The 20,682-nt window shown below is 45.5% G+C and overlaps 2 pseudogenes; one reads left to right on the plus strand and one right to left on the minus strand.

The window, feature by feature from the left end:
• Nucleotides 1-944: 944 nt before the first annotated feature.
• Nucleotides 945-1,151, minus strand: LOC142261446 (U2 spliceosomal RNA; annotated as a pseudogene).
• Nucleotides 1,152-14,521: 13,370 nt separating this feature from the next.
• LOC142261448 (U2 spliceosomal RNA) lies at nucleotides 14,522-14,728 on the plus strand (annotated as a pseudogene).
• The last annotated feature ends 5,954 nt before the right edge of the window (nucleotides 14,729-20,682 follow it).

The raw sequence follows: 20,682 nt of genomic DNA on the forward strand, positions 1-20,682 counted from the left end.
CCGTGACAGTTGTAGCCTTTGGGCAGCTCTGTTGATCCTGTTAAAAAAGAAGGACGGCACCACTCCCCGTATAGAGGAATCGCTAGCTGCATTGAGAACTGCAAATTATTTTTCTACCCTTGATCTCACTAGTCACTATTGGCAAGTGTCCGTTGCTGAGGCAGACCGGGAGAAGACCGCCTTCGCCACCCCTATGGGTCTCTGCGAGTTCAAAAGCATGCCCTTCGAGCTGTGCAATGCGCCAGGAACCTTCCAGAGGCTGATGGAATGCTGCTTGGGACAAGATTTTAGGGTGTATAAAAAGGGAGATTAGATCCCGTGATCCCAACGTATTGTTACACCTCTATAAATCACTTGTAAGGCTACATCTGGAATATGGGAACCAGTTTTGGGCTCCACATTTTAATAAGGACATTCAGAAGTTAGAGTCAGTTAAAAGGTGGGCAACTAGACTACTACAAGGAATGGAAGGCCTCCCATATGATGACAAGTTGAAAAAGTTATTAAGTGATTATTGGCTGCAATGGGGCTTTCTGGCTGGTGCCAGCCTCTCTTCTTAGCACACAGGAACCACAATCCCTACAGCATGCTTCAATGGATTCTCTCATCCCAGCCCAGTAAAACTACATATTTTACACAGTCATAAGCAGTTAAAAGGGATCTATTCTATTCAATTGCAAATGATCTAGATAAGACTGAGAATAAGATACTGCACGGGACATAGCAGAGTTGGTCAAGTTGAGTGGAGATGAGTTTGCTATTTGGCACAGCTTTTTGCATCAATAAAGCAAGTAAAAGGTGTGAAAGATAAAAAAAAGGGTGAAAGTGTGAAAAGTGAATTGGCCAAATTGAGGTGCATATAAAGTTTTTGCTTTCTTTCAATTCACTAATGGGGCTCATTTGAATCAGGTGAATTGAGTTCTGCTTTTGGAAACTGGGTTAAGAAGGGGTGCACCGGTCCTGGAGGTACTGCAATACCAGGTCAATGCGTGCAGTGGACAGAGCAAGATTTTTTCCATCTCCTTGTTCTAAAAATCCATTTAATATATGGTCCCCAGAGAGGGGACGTATCAGATATTAAACTGATAAGAACAGATTTAATTTTTTTTTTTTTCTGTTTATCAGTAGGACTTCAAAATAACAAAGGTGATCGCCTCCCGTTGCCTGGGAACCGTCCAGGCACAAGAGGGCTATGTGTCACCAGAAGGCGCACACACTTCCTCAAGGCCGGCAGACGTGCAATCCCAGGCACCTTCCAGTACCGACCAAGGTAGCGTCCTCCGAAACTACACTTGATCTTAGCCAAAAGGCCGAGAAGCTATAACCCGAATTGGTTACGGCCTTGAGTGGCACCCTGGCCTATACCGGACACATCTTAGGGAGAGGGAGACAAACCCACGCCTACAGAAGACATTTTGTCACCCAAGCCAACCCTTGAAAAGGCTGTTTTGCAGAGCAAAAACAAGAAGAATGGTGCTTTTTGCAGCCGCCGCCCACTGCAATGAATCTGAATAACTCCTCCTTTTGGACACAAGCACCTCCCCTCCCCCTTGCAGTCTTTCCAATTCATGATACAAAAAGACGGACGGACAGGACAGGACAGGACAGGCTGCCTGACTTTCCGTCACTGCCACCCTTTGCCATCCTTGCCCGTAGAAAGCCCTTTCATCATCCCCAAACCCTAATCTTTTCCCTTCCCTTCCCAGATGCGTCTCACTCCCTTTCATTAGGAAGTGAGCGCAGCCTTTTCTCCGTTCTGCACATGCGCGACGTTAAACACAAATGCGCAGGCGTGCGTTCCATTACCCTCACTGCATTCCACTCCCATACAGGAAGTGGGCGCAGCTATTACTACGGTCGCACATAAAAGAACCCACGGCCACCACTGCACATAGCTGACTCCACCACAGGACACCCACTTCTACACCAACGCAGGTAAGACAGGATCGGCACCTCTATGCTCCCGTTACAATCAGGCTCAGTCACCATGTGATAACGCTCTCAACTCTTTAGTTGCAGGCTCCCCTTGCTTCACCTCCACTGGCTGTGCTGCCATTTCCTCTCCCACCTGGAAGGTATACTTTATTCCACTATTTTCCTGTTTCTCTCTTCCCCCTTTTCCCATAACCTACTTTTATCTGCATTTGTGGGGTATCTATATGCTATTTACATCATAGTTTTATTCATTAATAAGGAAGGGAAGAGTGCCCATGAGAGTGTTGAACTGCGGAGAGCAAGAGATTAAGCTGCTCCGATTTGCCACCATTGATAAGCTGTTCTCAGTAGATACACATGCTATCCAAACAGCAGCATCCACCATTGCTTCAGCCCACCCATTCAGTGACAGCTCACCAAGTCAGCCAGAGGAGTGGTGTAAGGAATTACACGTAGGCACTGACTCCACACCTTCACATCACAAGAAGGGGGTCTACAGGCTAGTGCAAGAATACGAGCAAGTCTTCAGCAAACATCCGCTAGACTTTTGAAGAATAAAAGGGGTCAAACACTACATCCCCACAAGTGCACACCCACCCATCAAAGAGAGATATAAGCCAAAACTACCTGCACATTACCAATGTACCAAGGACATGTTGAGCAACATGAAGGAGGCTGGGGTTATCCGTGACAGTTGTAGCCTCTGGGCAGCTCCGTTGGTCCTGTTAAAGAAGAAGGACAGCACCACTCCCCTGTATTGAGGAATAGCTAGCTGCATTGAGAACTGCAAATTATTTTTCTACCCTTGATCTCACTAGTCGCTATTGGCAAGTGTCCGTTGCTGAGGCAGACCGGGAGAAGACCGCCTTTGCCACCCCGATGGGTCTCTGCGAGTTCAAAAGCATGCCCTTCGAGCTGTGCAATTTGCCAGGAACCTTCCAGAGGCTGATGGAATGCTGCTTGGGACACCGAAACTTTGAAACGGTACTGCTATACCTTTATGATGTTATTGTTTATTCTAAAGCAAACAAGATTTTAGGGTGTATAAAAAGGGAGATTAGATCCGGTGATCCCAACGTATTGTTACCCCTCTATAAATCACTTGTAAGGCCACATCTGGAATATGGGGTAAAGTCCTGAGCAGGTTGATAACCATTGGTTTGAGCATGGTAGGGTGTAGTGCGCATCTTCCTGCATCGGTAAAAGCTGCAGAAGTCCTTGAAGATTTCCGCTTCAAAGGCTGTGCCTTGATCTGTGAGGACTCTCTCTGAGTAGCCATGAGGTCTGCATAAGTGTGCTTGGAAGACCTTCGCTGCAGTATGGGCCATTAGATCTTTGACTTGTACCACAACCATAAATCTCGAGTAGTTGTCTACCATCGTAAGTGCATACGTGAGCTCGCCTCGATATTCTGCAACAAAACTCCCTTTTTCGATTTCAGTTTCAGCAAACACTCCTCTTCCTGTAGAAAATATTTATCATTACCTAAGACAGTCATTCTAATGCATGACAATATTAAGGCAATTTAGTTAAAACTTGTTTTAACTCACCTTTAAGGGGATTGATGTATTTCATGGTCAATCCAGGTTTGTCAGTGATGGCACTGACATAATGTATGGCGTCTTTTTCGGGCGTTATCCTTTGCCTTTTCATTGTGAAAATCCAGTTGCCTATATCAAAGCAAATTCTACTACTTGTAAAGTATGCAGAAAATGAAATGTAGAACATATAACATCAACTGCTTAGGAACGCATCATAGGTTAGTACTTAAAAGGATATTGTCATGTTCTAGTCATAATGCAAGCTGGACATTTTTCATGTTACCCTGTAATCGCCGGCCTGTTCTAATGCTCACAAGCCAAGATATAGGCTCAGCTGCTAAGGCTTCCCTCTGCCTTCTGAATGAAACTTGAATATGTCTGGGTCACTGTGTATATAGCAGGTGCTCAGAAAAAATAAGAGTCAATTCAATAGAAATAGCTCTGGCACACTATAGTGATCAATAACGTAAGAAAAGAACTCTTGGAATGCTGAAAATTCTTTATTTGTGCAAAAGGATAATTCATCCAACGTTTCGACCTTGTTTTTAGGTCTTTATCAAGGATAAAGTTATCTAAGATCATAAAGGGTTACAAAACCATATAAACACGTAATTAGTACATAGTACAACATAACAGTACAATATATTGCTACTTGAGAGTACAATGGGTCAAATGACCATGATGCACATACAAAAATTTTTTACAAAGCCATAGTGAAAACATTTGTACTGAGGAAAGAAAATTTCCACATGACCTATCTGGAGAAACATTCTGGATCAAACAACCAAAAATAGTCAAGCAGGTAAATACACACCTATATGGATAACAGGATGATATGTGTTCAATTGTATAGCGTCATTGCCATTAAGGTACAAATGGAAAACTTGCAATCCTATATAGTGAAGGAAATGAACACATATCATATCAAAGAACACAGGAACATGGGTGTGAGAAAAACCTCAATGTTTATACTTTGTTCTTTATAATGGTGTGAACATGTATATGTCTCAGTACCTTATGCACTTGAGAATTCTAGTGAGTAGATCATGAAAGCCTATTTCAGAACTGGAATCGGTAAATAATTGTAGGTGGAATCTAAATGAAAAGATGGTACAAGTGTTATCATGACACGTGGGCTATAACACAATGGACCGTGTGACAAAGAAGAAAGGAGAGAAAGAAGAGGAAGAAAATGCAACTACCTGTAACATTACGTGATAGTCACTGGTAAGTATCACTTGACAATTCAAGTGAAAAAGGATTCCTTTATTAAAGGGTTCTCAGTCGCCTCAGGATCATGAAATACTAGGGTAAATGATATGAGAATGGGTAAGAAGCACCACTAAAGGAAATATGAGATGCAGGACATATATCTATAAACCCCTGAACTACATGATAGAAATAAAAAGAAGAAAAAAGAAAAAAAAGAAGAAAGAAGAAGAACACATAGAATGCGGAAAGAGAATGGGTACAACTACCTGAGTTACTGCAGGGAGGCCCCTGGTTGGTATTGTGAGGGTTAGTGGAATTCCTTCACTGAAGGGTTCTCAGTTGCCTCAGGTTCGTGAAAAATGCTATAGACAAATAATGCCCGGAGAAAAGGGGTTCATATACAGCGAATAATGGTAATACAAGGTACATGTGTCACATGTAATAGTATATATATATATATTGTACTAAGCTCTACACCAGAAATAGAAAGTAGTCCCTCTGCCTTCTGTCTAGGTGCCCTGAGTTATGTCCTGTAAACTGTCACAGGGACCCAGACACACATGTGTAGTAGGGGAATATCCCTGCTGAGATGCCAGTGCTAGAGCACTCGTTTGCTGTGGAGTTGAACGCTATGTGAGCAGTTCTTACCTTCAATGAGCAGAAGTCTCTTTTTTCAGATTTCAATATCTCTGTGGGTATCTGGCAGAAATATGGAATACTCTTTACTGCTAAGACCCTGTACACCACTCCCACTAAAGGGGGCTTTACACGCTGCGACATCGCTAATGCGGAGTCGTTGGGGTCACGGAATTTGTGACGCACATCCGGCCGCATTAGCGATGTTGCTGCGTGTGACACCGATGAGCGATTTTGCATCGCTGCAAAAACGTGCAAAATCGCTCATCGGTGACATGGGTCTCCATTCTCGATTATCGTTACTGCAGCAGTAACGATGTAGTTCGTCGCTCCTGCGGCAGCACACATCGCTCCGTGTGACACCGCAGAAACGAGGAACCTCTCCTTACCTGCCTCCCAGCCGCTATGAGGAAGGAAGGAGGTGGGCGGGATGTTCCGGCCACTCATCTCCGCCCCTCCGCTGCTATTGGGCGGTCGCTCAGTGACGTCGCTGTGACGCCGCACGGACCGCCCCCTTAGAAAGGAGGCGGTTCGCCGGTCACAGCGACGTCGCCGGGCAGGTAAGTATGTGTGACGGGTCTGGTCGGTGTTGTGCAGCATGGGCAGCGATTTGCCCGTGTCGCGCAACAGATGGGGGCGGGTATCCACACTAGCGATATCGGGACCGATATCGCAGTGTGTAAAGTAGCCTTTAATAAACTGTGTAAAGGATTTTAAGTAAAAATCCACAATAAACCAGCGCTAGATGGGTTTTTATAATTTTATTAATAGACCACAAATAAAAAATTTTTTGCTATCCTTGTTTCAAGACAGAGTATTTGATAATATACAATACACTGATTATTACTAAAACCAAGGACCACATAAAACAAGGACCACATAAAATAAAAAATGAAAGTAATGAGAATAAAATTCTTTTGTATAACCAATTAACTTCGAGGTGATACAATATTCACATTGATTTAGTTTTACCAGTCTAATGTAATGCCCCGGCCGGTGGCATATATTTTGTTTGGTTAATAATTTAGACTTATACAATGAAAGATGTACTATACCACCCCTGGCTAACTTACAAGTTTTAAGTTGTACAATATAAGTTTGCGACGTTATATTCGCCCCCAGGGCCTGGGGGAATAAACCTCACAACAACTTGACCGCAAAAAACACCCCGGATTTCTCCGTTGATTAGGCTGGAACCGCTATGTACAGGATTGACCTGTTATACTTCCAGAGCGGACGTTTTGAGGCCAGTGGCCGCGACTAGTGCTGGCTCTGGGGGAGATGTATGGTTACCGACATCCCTCTTTACAGAGCCTTTATAACACTTCACAAGGCCACAAACCAGCCGGTCCCGTATTCTCCCAAATGTACTTTCGAAATCAAGCAGTACGAAGCCACTGAAAGCACCAAGATGTTGGCTGCGGACAACAATAAGATCAGCGGTAACTACTCAGCCTCTCCAGCGGGCAGTCCAGACCGTATCCAGTGTCAGCTGACTGATTCCACACAGGAGGAAGTTGCTTGGCAGGTTAGCACCACACAAGGCTCCGATCTGCTTCCAAACGAGCAATGCAGAACCGCTGGAGGTACCAATGTATCCTGGTTGCAGACAAAGGAAATGTCAGCGGTAACCTCTCAACCTCTCCAGCAGGCAATCCGTACCGTGTCCAGTGGAAGCCGGTTGATTCCACACGAGGGAGAGATTACTTGGCAGGTTATCACCGCACAGGTGAGGTAGGCAAAAACAGAGTCCTGATCCGACACGCGTTTCGGGGGCGTGTAACGGCCCCCTTCCTCAAGGATAACTCAGCTGTTGCCTAGAGCACTATTTATGCATATATTTAATTGGTTATAATTTGCATAAAATTAAACAATGTTTAAATTCAACCAACATTCAATGACCACTACATATATCAATTTGTGAAAGACCGTTCATAATAGCCATATAATATAATTATGTGCAAAGGTTTTTCTAAAGGTTTTTCTAAAAAGACCTATATATAGCCTTGCTTGTATCATCATATACTGGGAAGACAATGTGTATATATGCATATGCTTTTTTTCAACAATAAATTTAACAAAAGGACATCATAAAGGTGTAATATAAATTTGCTATAATATGAAAAGCCCCTTATATCTACATCAACCTTGGGCAAGTGAAGCACCAGTATTGGGCCCGCTTCTTTTCAACATATTTATAAATGACCTTGTTGGGGGCATGCGGAGTAGAATTTCAATATTTGCAGATGATACTAAACTCTGCAGGGTAATCAATACAGAGGAGGATAATTTTATATTACAGGGAGATTTATGTAAATTGGAGGATTGGGCTGAGAAGTGGCAATTGAAGTTTAATGTAGATAAATGTAAGGTCATGCACTTGGGTAGAGGAAATAAAATTTATAATTATGTACTTAATTGTAGAGCACTGGGTAAAACAGACACAGAAAAAGACTTGGGTGTATGGGTGGATGGTAAACTTCACTTTAGTGGACAGTGTCAGGCAGCTGCTGCCAGGGCTAATAAAATAATGGGATGTATTAAAAGAGGTATAAGTGTTCATGAAAAAAATATAGTTCTACCTCTGTACAAGTCACTAGTGCGACCGCACTTAGAATACTGTGTACAATTCTGGTCACCGATATATAAGAAGGATATAGCTGAACTGGAGAGGGTGCAGAGAAGAGCGACCAAGATTATTAGAGGAATGGGTGGGCTGCAATACCAAGACAGGTTATTAAACTTGGGGTTATTTAGTTTGGAAAAACGAAGGCTTAGGGGGGATCTAATCACAATGTATAAATATATGAGGGGACAATACAGAGACCTTTCCAAAGATCTTTTTACACCTAGGCCTGCGACTGGAACACGGGGGCATCCGCTACGTCTTGAGGAAAGAAGGTTTAATCATAATCACAGACGAGGATTCTTTACTGTACGAGCAGTGAGACTATGGAACTCTCTGCCGCATGATGTTGTAATGAGTGATTCACTACTAACATTTAAGCAGAGCCTGGACGCCTTTCTTGAAAAATTTAATATTACCAGTTATGTATATTAGATTTTATGACAGGGTATTGATCCAGGGAACTAGTCTGATTGCCGGATGTGGAGTCAGGAAGGAAATTTTTCCCCATTGGAACTTGTTTGCCACATTGGGTTTTTTTTGCCTTCCTCTGGATCAACATGTTAGGCTACGGGTTGAACTAGATGGACTTAGAGTCTCCCTTCAACCTTAAAAACTATGATACTATGATACTATGATATGATACCAATTTTAATATATATTATGCATATATACACATATATCTCCATGACAATCGCTTTTTTTTTTTTTTTTTTTTTTTTTCCTTCTCTCCGTATTATTATCAGTACCTATTACTCCTCTACCTATAAAAATATAAATTAATTAAAAGCAAACAGTTCTATATCATTATTGAGTCCATATGGTTTCAAGGTGTTCAATTCAAAAATCCATTGGCTTTCTGCTCGTGACATTTTTTTAATGAAATCGCCACCTCTCCAATCCTTAGTTATTTTTTGTACGCCCCATACTTGGGATCCTTTAAAGGACCCTCCATGTTTTAACACATAATGTCTGGATAGGGGGTGCTTAGTACATTTATTTTTAACACTTCTAATGTGCTCACCCACCCTTTTCCGTAGGGGTCTAATAGTTCTCCCAATGTATTTTTTCTGACAGGGACATTGAATGCAATATACTACTCCCTTTGATTGACATGTAATAAATTCTCTAATCATGACTTCTGACTGCCCCTGTAAGAAGGATTTCCGTGAAATATTTTTTGTATTCTTACATACTATACAGCTTTTGCATGGAAAAAAACCTTTCAGGCCAAATAATCCTCCCTTATTAGGTGCTGTAAGATTACGTATGGTGGGTGCCACTAAATTGCCAATATTGTTTGCCTTCCTATATATGAATATAACGTCGCAAACTTATATTGTACAACTTAAAACTTGTAAGTTAGCCAGGGGTGGTATAGTACATCTTTCATTGTATAAGTCTAAATTATTAACCAAACAAAATATATGCCACCGGCCGGGGCATTACATTAGACTGGTAAAACTAAATCAATGTGAATATTGTATCACCTCGAAGTTAATTGGTTATACAAAAGAATTTTATTCTCATTACTTTCATTTTTTATTTTATGTGGTCCTTGTTTTATGTGGTCCTTGGTTTTAGTAATAATCAGTGTATTGTATATTATCAAATACTCTGTCTTGAAACAAGGATAGCAAAAAATTTTTTATTTGTGGTCTATTAATAAAATTATAAAAACCCATCTAGCGCTGGTTTATTGTGGATTTTTACTTAAAATCCTTTACACAGTTTATTAAAGGCTACTTTACACACTGCGATATCGGTCCCGATATCGCTAGTGTGGATACCCGCCCCCATCTGTTGCGCGACACGGGCAAATCGCTGCCCATGCTGCACAACACCGACCAGACCCGTCACACATACTTACCTGCCCGGCGACGTCGCTGTGACCGGCGAACCGCCTCCTTTCTAAGGGGGCGGTCCGTGCGGCGTCACAGCGACGTCACTGAGCGACCGCCCAATAGCAGCGGAGGGGCGGAGATGAGTGGCCGGAACATCCCGCCCACCTCCTTCCTTCCTCATAGCGGCTGGGAGGCAGGTAAGGAGAGGTTCCTCGTTTCTGCGGTGTCACACGGAGCGATGTGTGCTGCCGCAGGAGCGACGAACTACATCGTTACTGCTGCAGTAACGATAATCGAGAATGGAGACCCATGTCACCGATGAGCGATTTTGCACGTTTTTGCAGCGATGCAAAATCGCTCATCGGTGTCACACGCAGCAACATCGCTAATGCGGCCGGATGTGCGTCACAAATTCCGTGACCCCAACGACTCCGCATTAGCGATGTTGCAGCGTGTAAAGCCCCCTTTAGTGGGAGTGGTGTACAGGGTCTTAGCAATAAAGACTATTCCATATTTCTGCCAGATACCCACAGAGATATTGAAATCTGAAAAAAGAGACTTCTGCTCATTGAAGGTAAGAACTGCTCACATAGCGTTCAACTCCACAGCAAACGAGTGCTCTAGCACTGGCATCTCAGCAGGGATATTCCCCTACTACACATGTGTGTCTGGGTCCCTGTGACAGAAGGCAGAGGGACTACTTTCTATTTCTGGTGTAGAGCTTAGTACAATATATATATATATACTATTACATGTGACACATGTACCTTGTATTACCATTATTCGCTGTATATGAACCCCTTTTCTCCGGGCATTATTTGTCTATAGCATTTTTCACGAACCTGAGGCAACTGAGAACCCTTCAGTGAAGGAATTCCACTAACCCTCACAATACCAACCAGGGGCCTCCCTGCAGTAACTCAGGTAGTTGTACCCATTCTCTTTCCGCATTCTATGTGTTCTTCTTCTTTCTTCTTTTTTTTCTTTTTTCTTCTTTTTATTTCTATCATGTAGTTCAGGGGTTTATAGATATATGTCCTGCATCTCATATTTCCTTTAGTGGTGCTTCTTACCCATTCTCATATCATTTACCCTAGTATTTCATGATCCTGAGGCGACTGAGAACCCTTTAATAAAGGAATCCTTTTTCACTTGAATTGTCAAGTGATACTTACCAGTGACTATCACGTAATGTTACAGGTAGTTGCATTTTCTTCCTCTTCTTTCTCTCCTTTCTTCTTTGTCACACGGTCCATTGTGTTATAGCCCACGTGTCATGATAACACTTGTACCATCTTTTCATTTAGATTCCACCTACAATTATTTACCGATTCCAGTTCTGAAATAGGCTTTCATGATCTACTCACTAGAATTCTCAAGTGCATAAGGTACTGAGACATATACATGTTCACACCATTATAAAGAACAAAGTATAAACATTGAGGTTTTTCTCACACCCATGTTCCTGTGTTCTTTGATATGATATGTGTTCATTTCCTTCACTATATAGGATTGCAAGTTTTCCATTTGTACCTTAATGGCAATGACGCTATACAATTGAACACATATCATCCTGTTATCCATATAGGTGTGTATTTACCTGCTTGACTATTTTTGGTTGTTTGATCCAGAATGTTTCTCCAGATAGGTCATGTGGAAATTTTCTTTCCTCAGTACAAATGTTTTCACTATGGCTTTGGAAAAATTTTTTGTATGTGCATCATGGTCATTTGACCCATTGTACTCTCAAGTAGCAATATATTGTACTGTTATGTTGTACTATGTACTAATTACGTGTTTATATGGTTTTGTAACCCTTTATGATCTTAGATAACTTTATCCTTGATAAAGACCTAAAAACAAGGTCGAAACGTTGGATGAATTATCCTTTTGCACAAATAAAGAATTTTCAGCATTCCAAGAGTTCTTTTCTTACGTTATTGATCACTATAGTGTGCCAGAGCTATTTCTATTGAATTGACTCTTATTTTTTCTGAGCACCTGCTATATACACAGTGACCCAGACATATTCAAGTTTCATTCAGAAGGCAGAGGGAAGCCTTAGCAGCTGAGCCTATATCTTGGCTTGTGAGCATTAGAACAGGCCGGCGATTACAGGGTAACATGAAAAATGTCCAGCTTGCATTATGACTAGAACATGACAATATCCTTTTAAGTACTAACCTATGATGCGTTCCTAAGCAGTTGATGTTATATGTTCTACATTTCATTTTCTGCATACTTTACAAGTAGTAGAATTTGCTTTGATATAGGCAACTGGATTTTCACAATGAAAAGGCAAAGGATAACGCCCGAAAAAGACGCCATACATTATGTCAGTGCCATCACTGACAAACCTGGATTGACCATGAAATACATCAATCCCCTTAAAGGTGAGTTAAAACAAGTTTTAACTAAATTGCCTTAATATTGTCATGCATTAGAATGACTGTCTTAGGTAATGATAAATATTTTCTACAGGAAGAGGAGTGTTTGCTGAAACTGAAATCGAAAAAGGGAGTTTTGTTGCAGAATATCGAGGCGAGCTCACGTATGCACTTACGATGGTAGACAACTACTCGAGATTTATGGTTGTGGTACAAGTCAAAGATCTAATGGCCCATACTGCAGCGAAGGTCTTCCAAGCACACTTATGCAGACCTCATGGCTACTCAGAGAGAGTCCTCACAGATCAAGGCACAGCCTTTGAAGCGGAAATCTTCAAGGACTTCTGCAGCTTTTACCGATGCAGGAAGATGCGCACTACACCCTACCATGCTCAAACCAATGGTTATCAACCTGCTCAGGACTTTACCCCATATTCCAGATGTGGCCTTACAAGTCATTTATAGAGGGGTAACAATACGTTGGGATCACCGGATCTAATCTCCCTTTTTATACACCCTAAAATCTTGTTTGCTTTAGAATAAACAATAACATCATAAAGGTATAGCAGTACCGTTTCAAAGTTTCGGTGTCCCAAGCAGCATTCCATCAGCCTCTGGAAGGTTCCTGGCAAATTGCACAGCTCGAAGGGCATGCTTTTGAACTCGCAGAGACCCATCGGGGTGGCAAAGGCGGTCTTCTCCCGGTCTGCCTCAGCAACGGACACTTGCCAATAGCGACTAGTGAGATCAAGGGTAGAAAAATAATTTGCAGTTCTCAATGCAGCTAGCTATTCCTCAATACAGGGGAGTGGTGCTGTCCTTCTTCTTTAACAGGACCAACGGAGCTGCCCAGAGGCTACAACTGTCACGGATAACCCCAGCCTCCTTCATGTTGCTCAACATGTCCTTGGTACATTGGTAATGTGCAGGTAGTTTTGGCTTATATCTCTCTTTGATGGGTGGGTGTGCACTTGTGGGGATGTAGTGTTTGACCCCTTTTATTCTTCAAAAGTCTAGCGGATGTTTGCTGAAGACTTGCTCGTATTCTTGCACTAGCCTGTAGACCCCCTTCTTGTGATGTGAAGGTGTGGAGTCAGTGCCTACGTGTAATTCCTTACACCACTCCTCTGGCTGACTTGGTGAGCTGTCACTGAATGGGTGGGCTGAAGCAATGGTGGATGCTGCTGTTTGGATAGCATGTGTATCTACTGAGAACAGCTTATCAATGGTGGCAAATCGGAGCAGCTTAATCTCTTGCTCTCCGCAGTTCAACACTCTCATGGGCACTCTTCCCTTCCATATTAATGAATAAAACTATGATGTAAATAGCATATAGATACCCCACAAATGCAGATAAAAGTAGGTTATGGGAAAAGGGGGAAGAGAGAAACAGGAAAATAGTGGAATAAAGTATACCTTCCAGGTGGGAGAGGAAATGGCAGCACAGCCAGTGGAGGTGAAGCAAGGGGAGCCTGCAACTAAAGAGTTGAGAGCGTTATCACATGGTGACTGAGCCTGATTGTAACGGGAGCATAGAGGTGCCGATCCTGTCTTACCTGCGTTGGTGTAGAAGTGGGTGTCCTGTGGTGGAGTCAGCTATGTGCAGTGGTGGCCGTGGGTTCTTTTATGTGCGACCGTAGTAATAGCTGCGCCCACTTCCTGTATGGGAGTGGAATGCAGTGAGGGTAATGGAACGCACGCCTGCGCATTTGTGTTTAACGTCGCGCATGTGCAGAACGGAGAAAAGGCTGCGCTCACTTCCTAATGAAAGGGAGTGAGACGCATCTGGGAAGGGAAGGGAAAAGATTAGGGTTTGGGGATGATGAAAGGGCTTTCTACGGGCAAGGATGGCAAAGGGTGGCAGTGACGGAAAGTCAGGCAGCCTGTCCTGTCCTGTCCTGTCCGTCCGTCTTTTTGTATCATGAATTGGAAAGACTGCAAGGGGGAGGGGAGGTGCTTGTGTCCAAAAGGAGGAGTTATTCAGATTCATTGCAGTGGGCGGCGGCTGCAAAAAGCACCATTCTTCTTGTTTTTGCTCTGCAAAACAGCCTTTTCAAGGGTTGGCTTGGGTGACAAAATGTCTTCTGTAGGCGTGGGTTTGTCTCCCTCTCCCTAAGATGTGTCCGGTATAGGCCAGGGTGCCACTCAAGGCCGTAACCAATTCGGGTTATAGCTTCTCGGCCTTTTGGCTAAGATCAAGTGTAGTTTCGGAGGACGCTACCTTGGTCGGTACTGGAAGGTGCCTGGGATTGCACGTCTGCCGGCCTTGAGGAAGTGTGTGCGCCTTCTGGTGACACATAGCCCTCTTGTGCCTGGACGGTTCCCAGGCAACGGGAGGCGATCACCTTTGTTATTTTGAAGTCCTACTGATAAACAGAAAAAAAAAAAAATTAAATCTGTTCTTATCAGTTTAATATCTGATACGTCCCCTCTCTGGGGACCATATATTAAATGGATTTTTAGAACAAGGAGATGGAAAAAATCTTGCTCTGTCCACTCCACGCATTGACCTGGTATTGCAGTACCTCCAGGACCGGTGCACCCCTTCTTAACCCAGTTTCCAAAAGCAGAACTCAATTCACCTGATTCAAATGAGCCCCATTAGTGAATTGAAAGAAAGCAAAAACTTTATATGCACCTCAATTTGGCCAATTCACTTTTCACACTTTCACCCTTTTTTTTATCTTTCACACCTTTTACTTGCTTTATTGATGCAAAAAGCTGTGCCAAATAGCAAACTCATCTCCACTCAACTTGACCAACTCTGCTATGTCCCGTGCAGTATCTTATTCTCAGTCTTATCTAGATCATTTGCAATTGAATAGAATAGATCCCTTTTGGCTGCTTATGACTGTGTAAAATATGTAGTTTTACTGGGCTGGGATGAGAGAATCCATTGAAGCATGGTGTAGGGATTGTGGTTCCTGTGTGCTAAGAAGAGAGGCTGGCACCAGCCAGAAAGCCCCATTGCAGCCAATAATCACTTAATAACTTTTTCAACTTGTCATCATATGGGAGGCCTTCCATTCCTTGTAGTAGTCTAGTTGCCCACCTTTGAACTGACTCTAACTTCTGAATGTCCTTTTTAAAATGTGGAGCCCAAAACTGGTTCCCATATTCCAGATGTAGCCTTACAAGTGATTTATAGAGGTGTAACAATACGTTGGGATCACGGGATCTAATCTCCCTTTTTATACACCCTAAAATCTTGTCCCAAGCAGCATTCCATCAGCCTCTGGAAGGTTCCTGGCGCATTGCACAGCTCGAAGGGCATGCTTTTGAACTCGCAGAGACCCATAGGGGTGGCGAAGGCGGTCTTCTCCCGGTCTGCCTCAGCAACGGACACTTGCCAATAGTGACTAGTGAGATCAAGGGTAGAAAAATAATTTGCAGTTCTCAATGCAGCTAGCGATTCCTCAATACGGGGAGTGGTGCCGTCCTTCTTTTTTAACAGGATCAACAGAGCTGCCCAAAGGCTACAACTGTCACGGATAACCCCAGCCGCCTTCATGTTGCTCAACATGTCCTTGGTACACTGGCAATGTGAAGGTGGTATTGGCTTATAGCTCTCTTTGATGGGTGGGTGTGCACCTGTGGGGATGTGGTGTTGGACCCCTTTTATTCCCCCAAAATCTAGCGGGCTTCCCACCGGTAACCCGCTCCCCAGCTTGGATGGATGCTGAGGGAGCCCCTTTTGCCCGCAGGCTCTGGCCCTGGGAACTGTAGCCTTGGCGGTGACTGTGCTTCCCTCTACGGTGTGAGCTGTTGCCTTCAATCGGGTCTTGACTGCTGGGAAACCCTGGAGGTTCCTGTCGCTAACGGATTTGACCGGTTTTACGGCGACTCCTAGCCTGGTCGGGGTCCGTAGGCCCTGCCGGATGGTGCTGGCTTCTCTTCACTCCCCGATCTGGTACCGGCGGGCCACCGCCCATCCCCGGTCCGTACGGTTCACTCCAATCAGCCTCTCCTGCAGAAGGTCACCACCGTCTGCCAACCTTGCTGAGTGCCCGGGCCACACACCCGGACACGGTCAGTCTCCTCTCCTCTTCACTTCTCTAACTCCAAAACTGATCTCTAATCTGACTCCTTTTCCCGCCTCCAGGACTGTGAACTCCTCGGTGGGTGGGATCAACCGCCTGGCCCACCCCCTGGTGTGGACATCAGCCCCTGGAGGAAGGCAACTAGGATTTGTGTTTAGCTTCGGTGTGCCTAGCCGGAGTGTAGAGTGTGTTGGTGTAGTACCTGTGACGACCTGGCTTGTCCAGGGCGCCACATTCCCCTATAGTAAAATGCAGACCGTCCGCGGGCTGCCCGTCCATCACCGGTTTTATTTTCACAACTGAAAAAGAATAAAACGGTAAAACATGTAAAAGCATCATAAACATTTTACAACGGTACAGCTTCCGCTCTTCTCCCACCCAAACAACCTGGCCCTGATGCTGCCCCTAAGAAGCGGGCAGCACCCCTTGACCCCAGTCCAGCACCAAGTTGCCCGAGCGGGTTCTGTCTCTTTCAGGGGGCCCACGTCCAAGGGGACCCCTGAACCCCCGGAGGATCGCCACCGGTTACGGTAGTGGCGGGCCTAGGCCATCCCTTTCCTCCAGGCCCATCCTCCCAAATCAGCCTCTCCGGAGGCGGTAACGGTGTCAAGCCAACAAACATTTTTATTTACATTGCACTAAGTTTGTGGTTGCCCTGCAAGTTCTCGGGCTTGTCCGTAAGCAGTTCCTTACGCAATGGTTGCACAGTCCCTACGGGGACAACAGTTGCCGGCAACGGCCGGTTTAATCACGGTTCAATCAGGTAAACTTCTTTGGTTGATCATCTTTACTTATCATTTAAAACTTTCAAACTGGTACACTCAACACATAAAGCCCCCCCCCTGTTAAAGAGTAGTTTCCCTGTACCTAAGTGGGGGTCTACCTAGGTTGGGGCGAGTGGACCTTCGGGGTCCGGTGTCAGTGGTGACAGGCAGTGGGGCAGAGGGAACAGTCAGTTCCTCCTCCCTGCTATCATGTGGGGCAGGCGGAGGCGTAGGGGAGCTGGGTACAGGTACATCCCTGGGCACTGGCTCGCGGTTAACCGTTTCCATCATTTCTTCATCCACGGGTTGTGGGAACAGTATCACTGGAAGGATCACCGCACCGTTCTGTGTAGGCCAGTCTGCTGGAAAATCACCCATCATGGTGTGGATTACCTCTTTTTCCTTCTCCACTGGACTGGGAACTGGAGCCTCATCCGCTACTCTCAATGCTGGTGGGCACTTCTTCAGGTGGTCTCGGGAAACCGTGGCCAAAGTCCCCCCCTGGTCACGGCTGATCTGGTAGGCCTTCTCATTCTCCCATCCTGTGGGCTGGACTACATACGGGGTTTTTTCCCATTGATCATCCAGCTTGTGGGCCCTTCTTTTCCGCTTCAGCACTACATCCCCAGGTTGGAAGGAACCGGCAGGCGCCTTCTTGTTGAAGCACTGCTCCTGTTGTCCCCGACTCCGGCACAAGTTCTTTTCAACATACTCCTGGACTTGTCGGTACTGTGTCCTCCGCCGAGTGTCCCATTCAGCTGTCGACAGGAGTGCTTCTGAAGCTTCCAAGCCCATTTCCAGATCCACTGGTAGCCGGCCGGGACGAGCTCTCATCAGGTATGCTGGAGTGCATTTCGTAGAGCTGGAAGGGATGTTGTTGTACATATCGACCAGGTCAGGTAGCTTCTCCAGCCACAGGTTCCGCTCTTCCAGTGGTAACGTCTTGAGGAGGCCCAGGACCAAGTGGTTCATCTTTTCACAAATGCCATTGGTTTGGGCGTGGTAAGGCGTGGTCCGGATTTTCTTGCAGCCGTACAACTGGCAGAATTCCTGGAATACCTCTGCTTCAAAGGCCGGACCCTGGTCGGTAAGCACCCTCTCCGGGTACCAATGCGGTCAACAGAAATAAGCCTGGAAAGCCTTAGCAGCGGTGCGGCCGGTTAAGTCCTTAACTGGGACAACCACCAGGAACCTCGAGTAGTGGTCTACGATGGTCAGAGCGTAGGTGTACCCACTTCGGCTGGGGGTGAGCTTTACATGGTCAAGGGCAACCAGCTCCAGCGGTTGGTGTGTAATGATCGGGTGTAGGGGTGCCTTCTGGCTGGCCTCGTCCTTCCTTCTCAATGCGCAAGGGCCACATTCTCGGCACCAGGCCTCCACAGATTCCCGCATTCCACTCCAATAGAACCGCTCTCTTAACAACATCTCTAGCTTCTTCCACCCGAAGTGCACTGCACCATCATGGTATGCTTGCAGGACGGTGGGCACGTTAGCCTGGGGAATCACCAGCTGGCGGATCTTCTCGTGAGTCTTTGGATTAATCAGCTCGCGATACAACTTCCCCTGGTGTAGGTATAGCCGGGTCCGTTCTTGCCACAGACGTTGGGCTTCGGCAGGGGCAGCAGGGTCTATCCCAGCAGAACCCTGTTCCACTAGAGTCTTGACCAGGCGGACAGCAGGTGCCTGGTCCTGAGCTTCCTGCCAGTCCTGTCGGGGCAGCGGATCCAGGTTCACCCGTTGTTGGTAGACGTGCACCTTCTCAGTGAATGGCCGGTGAAATGCAGGCAACTCGATCTCTTCGAGGTCATCATCCTCTGGCCCCTCTTCCGACAGGTGGGGCATCCGGGAGAGTGCATTGGCATTGACGTTGGTACGGCCGGCCCGGTACTTGATGGTGAAATCGTAGTTGGCTAACCTGGTCACCCACCGCTGCTCCAACGCGCCCAGCTTGGCCGTATCTAGATGGGTCAGCAGGTTATTGTCTGTGTACGCGGTGAACTTGGCTGCTGCCAGGTAATGGCGGAACCGCTCGGTGATAGCCCACACCAGTGCCAAGAGCTCAAGCTTGAAGGAGATGTAGTTCTCAGGGTTCCTCTCAGTCGGTCGGAGTTTTCGGCTAGCATAAGCTATTACCTTTTCCCTTCTGTCTTGGACCTGGGATAGAACAGCCCCCAAGCCCACATTGCTGGCGTCGGTGTAGAGGATGAATGGGCGGCTGTAGTCAGGGTACGCTAGGATTTCCTCTCCGGTCAGGGCTGTTCTCAGCTGGCGGAAGGATTCCTCATGCTTTTCTTCCCACACCAATGGGGCTACTAGGGATCTACCACCCTTGGTCTGTCCTATGAGGAGGTCTTGCATGGGGGCAGCCATCTTTGTGTACCCCTTAATGAAGCGACGGTAATATCCCACCAGGCCCAGAAACTGCCTCACTTCCCTCACTGTGGTCGGTCTCGGCCAGTCTTGGATGGCGGTGATCTTCTCGGGGTTGGGGGCGACACCTTCCGCACCAACCACATGTCCTAGGTACTGCACTCTGGGTTTCAGCAGATGACACTTTGAGGGCTTCAGCTTCATCCCATACTTGGCAAGGGACGCGAACACCTCGGCTAGGTGCTCCAGGTGGGCTTCATACGTCTGTGAGTACACAATCACATCATCCAAGTACAGCAAAACGGTCCCATAGGCAGTCTTCTCTCGGTCTTCCGGTGCCACGGCCACCTGCCAGTACCCGCTGGTGAGGTCAAGGGTGGAGAAGTAGTTAGCGGTTCTCAGCGAGGCCAGGGACTCTTTGATGCGGGGCAGAGGGTAAGCATCCTTATGCGTTATCTGGTTAATCTTCCGGTAATCCACACACATCCGCATGGTGCCATCCTTCTTCTTAACCAGCACCAACGGAGCGGCCCAGGGACTACAGCTGTCCCTAATAACCCCTGCCTCCTTCATGTTCCTCAACATGTCTTTGGCGCATTGGTAGTGCGCAGGGGGAATAGGCCTGTATCTCTCTTTAATAGGGGAGTGTGTACCGGTAGGGATGTGGTGTTGAACCCCTTTAATCTGCCCAAAATCTAGAGGGTGCTTGCTAAAAACCCGCTCATACTCCTGTACCACCTGGTAAACCCCTTCCTTGTGGTGTATGGGGGTATCATCAGTGCCGACATGTAGCTCTCGATACCACTCGCCTAACTCCCCCAGGGATGAGTGGGAACCGGCAGCAGGCGGTGTGACCGGGGGAACGGCTTCATGGATCGTGTGGGGATCTAGAGTGAGCAATTTGGCAAGGGTAGCGTACCGGGTGGTGCATGAATGCACACATATTGGTTTTATAATCTTATTGTATTACTTTATATTCTTATTTCATTTGTGCATATCTCCACCATAATCCTGGCTACGAAATATAGCTTTTTTTGGGGTACACAGGTAGTAAGGTCTTCTTTCTATTTCTTTAGGGGTGATATAGCCTGGTGGAACTCTAGACCTCTAACATTATATATGCACCCTTTTTCTTTATGGTTCTTGGACACCTTATAACATTCTTCCATACATATATATCTTTCTCATAAATTATAAATAATTAGGCATTTTTATATATTTTATTTACATTTTCATAAATAACTTTTTACAAAGCATGGGGGACATTCTCACATACATATAATTTTCATGTACGCATTCTGAAAATTTACGCATAAACCGTACACAC

Source organism: Anomaloglossus baeobatrachus, unplaced genomic scaffold (genome assembly GCF_048569485.1).
Source record: "Anomaloglossus baeobatrachus isolate aAnoBae1 unplaced genomic scaffold, aAnoBae1.hap1 Scaffold_223, whole genome shotgun sequence".
Lineage (NCBI taxonomy): Eukaryota > Metazoa > Chordata > Amphibia > Anura > Aromobatidae > Anomaloglossus > Anomaloglossus baeobatrachus.